Below are 8,784 nucleotides of genomic sequence, written 5' to 3'. Positions count from 1 at the left end.
TCTTGATTTGAATTAGGGTTTCATGGAGTATGGGTCTTAGAAGTTCGATTCAGTACCCAGACACCCGAGAAAGTACTGAAGCCCTGATTGTTGATTTCAAAGATTCTTGTGACTGCCAAAATAAGTTTTCACAAAGAAAAAATTAAAATCCACAGAATTTAAATATATGAATTTCTTTTTTTTTTTAAAGAATTTTTTTTTATTTATTTAGTTGACAGAGAGATCACAAGTAGTCAGAGAGGCAGGCAGAGAGAGAGAGAGGAGGAAGCAGGCTCTCCGCAGAGCAGAGCCCGATGTGGGACTAGATTCCAGGACTCTGAGATCATGACCTGAGTCAAAGGCAGAGGCTTAACCCACTGAGCCACCCAGGCGCCCCTAAAAATAGGAATTTCAATTCTTAAGTTGTAAGGGACATTTATTCTAACTTTGTGATTTTGCAGATGAAGAAACAGAGAGAGAAAGGTAATTAAGTTGCCCAAGGTAGAATCCCCAGATGAATATAGGTTTCCTAACTTCTAGTCTTTGGACTTCGTAGGCTGACTTCTCTAAAGACAATTACCACCTGAATATTAAGAAACAAATGTTGTATTTAATAGTGAATATACTGTTTGCCCCCAGATCCTTATTAAAAGAGCAGATTAAAAGAGGAAGAATGTATGTCAAATTAAAATGGGCCATTATTTGGTTGCATATGATTTAGTTCTTAGAACCCCAAAGAGAATGTACATATAGATAGATACAAATATTTTATATTTTTATATAATTTATATTTATACATTTTCATATAATTAAATAAATTTATATATATACATACATGTGAACACACACAATTTCTAAATGCTAAAATTATAAATGATGGAATGAAATGGAATATGTTTGAATTGTCATTGGATGTTATTATGATAAGCTTCACACAATTATAAAATGTTCTCTAAAAATTGGCAACTTATTTTTTACATGTTATTTCCCTAATGAGTTTGTGAGGGATGAAAAAGAGTTAGTGAAAATTATCTTTGTCATACACTTGAAAAGGCAGAGAGGCAAGTCAGAAAAAGGATGGATTTAAATTATCTTTGAATCTATCTCCTATGTGGCTCTGTTTAAACATCCTCAGGCCAGCTAAGATGAATCATTAAATAAATTCCTATATTAATACAAGGAAGGCAAAGTGATTTTAAACTTCAGTGTTACCTTAATTTGTGCATCAATATCCTTGACTCAAAGGAAATTTAAAAAGAACAGTAGAATCTGTAATTGAAATTCATTTCGGTAAGTAAAAACAAAACTGAGATGATCTTACTAATAGTTCAGCTGTCCCATTATGGATGAGCAGTTGTTAAGTGGTGACCTTCTAGGTTATGATTCTATCTGGTCACCATAATGATTACCTATTTAGGGTCTAAGCCTATGCTTGGGAAAAAGTATAGGCCAAGGAAAAGAGCCCAGAGTTGAAATATACTCAAAAAACTTGTGAAAATTTGTAACCAGATGTATTATTAGCTAGATTAACTGGAGTAGAGAGTTTTGGGAAAGCTATCCAATATGAACTGGACCGGACAAAAATTAGCAGGTGATTAAATATCATTATGGCAACACATAAAATCCTGAAGACTGAGCCAGTGGAAAAGAAGGAACAAAATAACATTGCAAAAGAATGGTAAATAGAAGGTGAGGAACACTATGAATGATTAAAAATCTAGTAAGCAGAGGCATAGATAATAATAAAGGTGAAAGTCTTTGTGGTTAAGCGGCTAGAAATTTTTGTGGTACAGTCCTTGCAGAATATAATATAAGTCCTTGCAGAATATAGATTTTGTTCTCAATACCATAGTCTAAATGATTAAAAAAAAAAAAGATACAGGGACAGCTCAGAGTTGTTTATAGTTGATGTTCACAAGAGCTCACTCAACTGATTCATAAAACTCAGTAATCCTCACATAATTTTAGCTATGATTCCCTTATCCCTGTTCACACACACACATACCCTTTCTGCCACTAATTTCATTGCAGGCATCCATAAGAGTAAATTAAATAACCAGAGCTTTTTGACATCTTGAGACAACTGTTCCCTACGACATGTGAAATGACACTGTGAAGCATTATAAACCCTAAATATTGAACTCAATTTGACCCTAAAATTGAGGAAATTACATTTAATCAATTATATCTCTGTAATCTTGATAGGTATGTAGATAGAAAGAAAGAAAATATTTCCATCGAATGAATGCTTTTTGCCTAGCTAATACTTAGACCCCTTTCTGAATGAAGTCCTGTATCTTGAGCAAGGCAAGATTTTCACCCCACCCTTCCTTTCAACCTAAGCAATATATAGGCTCATCAAAATATTTTTCTAAAGAAAAACAATTCTCCAAATACAGTATAATTGTAACATTCATTGTGCTTAGGGATTACATTTGTTAAATTCAGTAGAAGAGGGGCGCTTGGCACTTGTGCATTATTGGAAATTCCCCAAACACAGACAACAAAAGCTCAGTCAGTTTAATCAAATTATCAGCTTTTCCTCAGTCTGTGTTTAGTCTGTGTTTGTCTAATGTCCGGGTGCATATTTTCTACTTAAGAAAATCAATAAATCTGCTGCTTTAAAAAAAGGCACATTTCAAATGCAGTATACAGCGTATTGCACTATCTGATCCAGCAATCTGTCTGCCTCTGCCCCACAGAAGGAATGAAGAAGAAATATGCCTGACAGGCTTATGAGATGGTTTCGAAACTCATGTGGGAAGGGGGAAAACGATGCCATTGAGAAGTGCACACCATTCACTTCTGATGTAGAAGGATGGCGTGAATGTGTATCCGAAACTTCTTTCTGCTCTTCGGAGTGGTTTTAAGTATAATGGGCAGCACTGATAGTATCTTAGCAGTGAAGTAGCTAAAGGTGTTTTCTTAGGTAAAATATTTATTCTTGTAATATTCTTTCGTCAACGTAGCTGTTACTTCTCTGTATATCTTGAGGTCTGACAGCATGTCTTCCTTTATTATCAGCTTTTGTTCTATAAATATTTGAATTCTCGGTCTATTGTATGATACTCAGTTTTTCCAACTATGAAAAATGGTAATGTTGCTCCAGGAACATTCTTCATGTCCATGTGGCTCTTAGGTTCTCCACTGTTGTCTCTTTATTTGCTGTAATACTCGCACATAAGCACCAACAAGCTGTTGACCAAAAAAAAAAAAAAAAAAAAAAATTCTCTTCAGTATTAATACTTCTGATAATAACTATTTTATAAATATTCTATAAAGATCATTCTGCTAATAAAATTGAAGTTCAGGCTTTTCTTAGATCCAGACAGAAAAATTCAGAATTTTGATGGTAAGAATCTGGCTCTTGCATTTCCATGGATTAATTCTGACTGTATTAAAATTAGTGAGTGTTCTCACCTGTATGGGTGGATCTATAGTAAGTAAAATCTAAAATGATATAAAGAAGACAGACATTTTGGAAATAAGGTAAATTTTTTCTTATTGGTTGAGACATTTAAACTTAACAGAAAATAGATCCTTCTTATCTTAATAACAATCAATAAATTATAGACTGTTACACATGTTATATTAGAGCTTTTTGACCTAAAGATTTGCTCACCATTAATCCTTCGAAATGAGCTTGTCTTGATATAAGTCTTTAATCTCCTAACTGGTACTGATTCCTCTCAATAAGTTGGTTTGAGCAATGACAGTACACGGAGTTTGGTTGCTAGAGAAATGTTATTTACTCTTTCTCCTTCTGTGTTTTTTTGGCAGTGAGGAGATAGGAGAAATTATGAAATTTAGATTCCAGTGAATTTGTCAAATATTAATAATTGCCCAAGTAATTCATGACATTTTCATTGATGTGTGTGTTTATGCTCATAGGGGACAATGAGTGAGCAAGTACTAGAGAAAGAAAAGAAAGACCATTTAGAACAGTAACCTGAATTCATTCTCAGTAAAGAGAAATTTCGATGAGCTGACTCCCCTTTCCCCTACAACATTTGATAGCAAATGTTTGCTTTGTTTATTATAAAAATGCAAAAGTCATCATTGTCAAATAACTTTCTTACTTATTTCTAATGATTCTGGGGGGATATTTTCGTTTTTGGTGTAAAGCTCCCTGGATTTGGTTTGCTGTTTTCCCCACTGTTGTTTATGTGAAGAATTTCTAGGCAGGGTAAAAAAGGTGTTGCTTGTGCAGAGAATCCGTTTAGTGGAGCAGGCTAATAGGCTGACCAGTCATTAACTAAAACACAGCTGGGAAGAGGCTATAATCCCCCAATTTCCTTCACAAATGCAGTAAATAAATATTCAAATGAAGCAGTGCACACATTTGCATATGTGTTAAACAAAAGCCCAGCTGAAAATCTGGTTTAAAAGCTCTCCCAATGTTCTTCCCTTTTCTACCTACAATTCCTCTACCTGAAGAGTTTGCATTTCACAAATTGTCCCTGCACTTCCCCCTTTTACTTCAAGAATTATCTTAGAAACCTTCTGTCTTGCTGACCCCCGTTAATTCCTTCATTGAACCCCATTTTTAAGAGGAATGAAAGCCTCATATCAAATTAAGTCAATTTCCTCCTCTTTGGATGATTTAAATTTGAGTATCCTTAATGTGTAAGATGCCCGTGTTACTCTCTGTGTTCTGCTGGTTTGTGAATAAAATTCTATTTTTTTGGACCCTGGAGCAGTAAATACTTGGGAAATAAAACTTGGAGACTTGATCACTGATACAACTAATTTGTTAAGCTCATGGCTGTAGGAAACCGATTCAGATCAGCTTCCTAAATTCTTTAGTCCGTCCTCTGAGATTTCAAGCAAGTGATGTAACATAGGAGGCTGTTCGGTTAATTATTCCTCAGAATAAGCCTCAATATCATTAGAAATTCCCTATTCTGCCTCTTCTTTCCCTCTCTTGTTCTTATTCCAGGATTGTAATTTCTAGAGTTAGATTCTAGGGCACACCTGACCTTAGGCTCTTCTGGGTTGCTTATCCTGAAGCAGTGTGAGTCCCTCCCAAGGTGAAGAAATATAATTAGAAGAAAAAGAGATCATTCAGTGAGGAGCCTAAGGTAGGACACAAGGGGTTACTTTCTAGGGGAAAAAATAGATTGCAAAAAAAAATTTTTTTAAGTGATTCTGAAAAGAAAAAGAGAAAAAAGAAAGCTCTGCAGTTAAAGAAAAAAGCGTATGAAAAATTAGCAAGGTACAATTGACTTGCACTTGTTTTCAACCCTACTCATGATTCCGGCAGATTTGTCCCACCACAGTGGAGAGAGAAAAATAAAAGTAGCCAAAGACCCATGGAGTTCCTAGGCTACAGTGAATTTGTGCTTTTTTTTTTTTCCTAGTTGTAGGAAGTGCACTATAATTATTATCAGACATATAAAGCCATATACAATGAGCTAAATATACATAATCTGCATTTTTTCACGTATATTTGACTACTATATATAAATATGTTTGCATGCGTTTAGAAGACACTATTGACTCACAGCAAAGTGAAGTGCATAGATTTGAAATATGTGAATCTTAGAAGGAAACGGGCTAGTAATAGAAACACTACATCAGAATTTGGGCCTTCGGCTTATATTTTTAAATAAATAATAGAGGAATTATTTTTGCCAACCTGTACTTAAATGCATGCAAAGATCCTTATTAGTGCCTTGTTAGTTGTTTGCTCCACAACATCCTGACGTGGTGTAATTCTGCTATACTTAGGAGCAAGTGTAGCTTACACAGTAAAGCTTTTGAGAGCTGAGATAATAAAAGATTTTTTTTCCTTCTCATTCAATCACGTTTACAAAGCATACTTGTGGGAGAAGGTCACTATCATATAAATGATAATGCTTTGTATTTTTAACAAAATCATGTCGGTATGTTTTGTATTACCCATTTTTTACAAGTAAATTTCTTCCCTTAAATAAAAGCATTAAATCTGGGAGGCTTGTTCAAATACATGCTCTAACCGATATTATCTGAGTACAAAAGGCACTTTTAAGAATCAAGTTGTGTGAATTGTCTGGATATCTATGAGCATTATTTTGAAGAGGTTTCAAAGCTTTCAAAATGCATATAAAACATGGCAAAATAACAATAGAGATCTCTCTGTTTTTTATCTAAGTTTTATCTTTTGCTTATTTCCTTAACAGGTTGTTAAGTTTGTGTGTGTGTGTGTGTGTGTGTGTGTGTGTGTGTGTGTGTGTGTGTGTGTGTGTTTTCCTGTTCAAGCCACATTGAACAAGATACTGAGTTACCTTACTTGATAACACAAAGGTGTGGCAAGAGAAAGGTGCCCTAAGGGACACCTGTTGAATTTAAATAGAGTTCTTGTTTATTTGCTTGCTTTTTCATTTGAACTTTTCAAAAAAACTGGCCTCTCCTCATTTTGTTTTATTATCCTCAAAGCTGAAAGCTTCCCTAAAGGGTTGTAGTAAAGTCTGAGATCATATACATTTATCCACAGCCACTTCAGCGTAGCCCCACTAAGAACTCATGTCCCATTTGTATAGGAGATAAACTACACTTTTCAGATAACTTGCAAATGAATTATCTCTTCTGATTTGCACATGTTACTTTTTTTGCTGGTGCATTTATTGCTTTAAGCACAGAAAGTTATTTTATAATGACCTTTCCCCCTATTTTTTCTTTTCTTAATTGTAAAAGCTCCAAGTTACATGAGATTGGGGTGTTATGCATTGGGTTAGAGCTTCCTAATCAGCTCCGTGTCAAAGATTCTGGAATTCATGCAAGTAACCATGAGTTATGAAGTGACAAGAACTAGAGAGAGAGTGAGAATTTCAGTCATCAAAACAGGGAGATTTTTATCAGGGACTCTGAGCAAATGCAGTGTGTTCTACAGTCCCATCTGAGGTCATGGCTGCCCCAGAATTTGGGCGGTTGGAGATATTTTGGGATGCTTTCATTAGAAGGTACAGAATACAGTTAAGAAACAGGCTTGGGGCGCCAGCGTATGATTATGGCAAGACGGGCTGACCACGGGTAAATTGCTGAGCCAACAGGCCGAGAGTCGGGTTGACCTCCCCTGGGGCCAAGTCCACAGAGACACTTCCCAACACACCTTCTGAGGGGTAATCTGAAGCACTCAGCGTTCCAAATACTCATCTGAGCAACAGATGTTTTTATAAGACAAAAGTATTGTACATTTTCAAAGGCTCTGTTTATGAATCTTCTTCCTTTCTATTTTTAAAGGTGCTTGTATCCAAAAAAATACCCCTTATATTTACTTTAGAAAGATCCAGCATCCTTGATGCCCATTTCACTGGTGGTGGTGATTGGTGAGTGGGGGTGTGGGGGGGTGGATGTTGGAAAAAAAAAAAAAAAAAAAAACTCTAACCACAATGCAAGAGTCACTCACTTAGCAGGCTGCAAGTTGCCGAGAGCTTGTTCAGAGAACCATTATATAAAGCAGGTATTTTTTAGACTTCTTATGTTTAATGACATTTAATGCTTCTGGATAAAATCTTTCCACTTTCAATTTGTGGTTAACAAAATATTTCTTTCCTTCTGTGTTTCTTGCTTCTTTATAGCACCCAAACTTGATGTTTTTTTTTTTCCTTGATTTTCAAGCAGCCTGTTTATACAAAGCACGAAAAAGAGTTAAAATGAGAGAGAATTTAGAGAAGGTGTCATTTGATAACCATGACAACTCAGAAGGCAATAAGAAATTTGGAATCTAATATTTGTTTTATGAGCATTAGAAAACCTGGCAATTGAAGCAACAGCCCTCTGTTACCTGGCATCGTCAGAACATGGTTGAAATAGAATAAATCTGAAGAAAATGGGAAAATGTTAATTTGATAAGTGGGAAAGAAAAAAATACACAGTAAAAATCCACTAATGTCAGTTTTTAATCATCTCACAACATCTCACACAGTTTATTTGGGAAAAAAAAAAAACAAGTATAGTGTTATCCACGGATGCCTCCATGCCCCTCCGTTCTCCTTCCCCACTTCCTTTCCCATTCCCAGTACACATGAAACAACCTGTCAGGAGGTTTGGATTGGGCAGTCATGTGTACATTTTCTTAAAATAACAGAAAAAAAAATGAAATAAAATGCTGAGCAGGATAAATTAATTACGATAGACTCAAACAAATTGTGTTAAAGCCTTGACTCCTAGGGTGTTGGGGACTTCAATTTAATTCAGTTTGATTTAAGTAAATCCCTTGAGCTTTTCTGAATCAAAATTTATATTTCAAGTTTGGATGCTATAAGAAGCAAAAGTGCAGTTATATATCAACTAAAACAGACTAAGCCCAAACCAGCAGTGACTATGATTGTCAGGTTTCTCCTAAAAAGACAACAAATCAACAATAATGAAAATTAAAGTTTCTACAGAAAAAGCAAATCTATAAAAAAATCAGGTCCTACTTACCACTTTATACTTTGCCTTCATTTGTGTGCATGTGTCTGTGTGTGTGTGTGTGTGTGTGTGTGTGTGTGTGCGGGTACTTTTCCTGGCTACACATTTGCCTCTTCTCTAATTTATTTCCTCCTTTATTGTTTCTTTCCCTTTCCTCTTTTAAATATATCTTAAGGTCTTCTTCAGCAATTCTAGGCCATCTGTCCTCAGCGTACTAAATAAGCATTCGTGGACACATGGCTGCCTCCTCCAGACTGACAAAGGCTCTTTAGTATAGCTAAGAGAAATGACCCAACAGCAGTGGTAAAGAGGCCTAAAAATATTTAAAGTAAAAAAAAAAAAAAAAAAAAAAAAAAAAATAGCAAGACCCACCAACTTTCTCTTTGCTTGACTCCCCCATTTTTCTTAAGT

The 8,784-nt window shown here is 35.3% G+C and overlaps 1 long non-coding RNA gene across 1 annotated transcript; it reads right to left on the bottom strand.

The window, feature by feature from the left end:
* Window positions 1–1,842: 1,842 nt before the first annotated feature.
* Window positions 1,843–8,554, bottom strand: LOC125101107 (uncharacterized). Its single transcript, XR_007127769.1, has 2 exons — window positions 8,386–8,554; window positions 1,843–3,174 (listed from the first exon to the last, which is right to left on the bottom strand). It is a non-coding gene; the product is annotated as an uncharacterized LOC125101107 (long non-coding RNA).
* Between the last annotated feature and the right edge of the window lie 230 nt (window positions 8,555–8,784).

This window comes from Lutra lutra, chromosome 5 (assembly GCF_902655055.1).
Source record: "Lutra lutra chromosome 5, mLutLut1.2, whole genome shotgun sequence".
NCBI classification, from domain to species: domain Eukaryota; kingdom Metazoa; phylum Chordata; class Mammalia; order Carnivora; family Mustelidae; genus Lutra; species Lutra lutra.
Note: the sequence above shows the minus strand (reverse complement) of the source record. Positions and strands in the feature narration are given on the sequence as shown.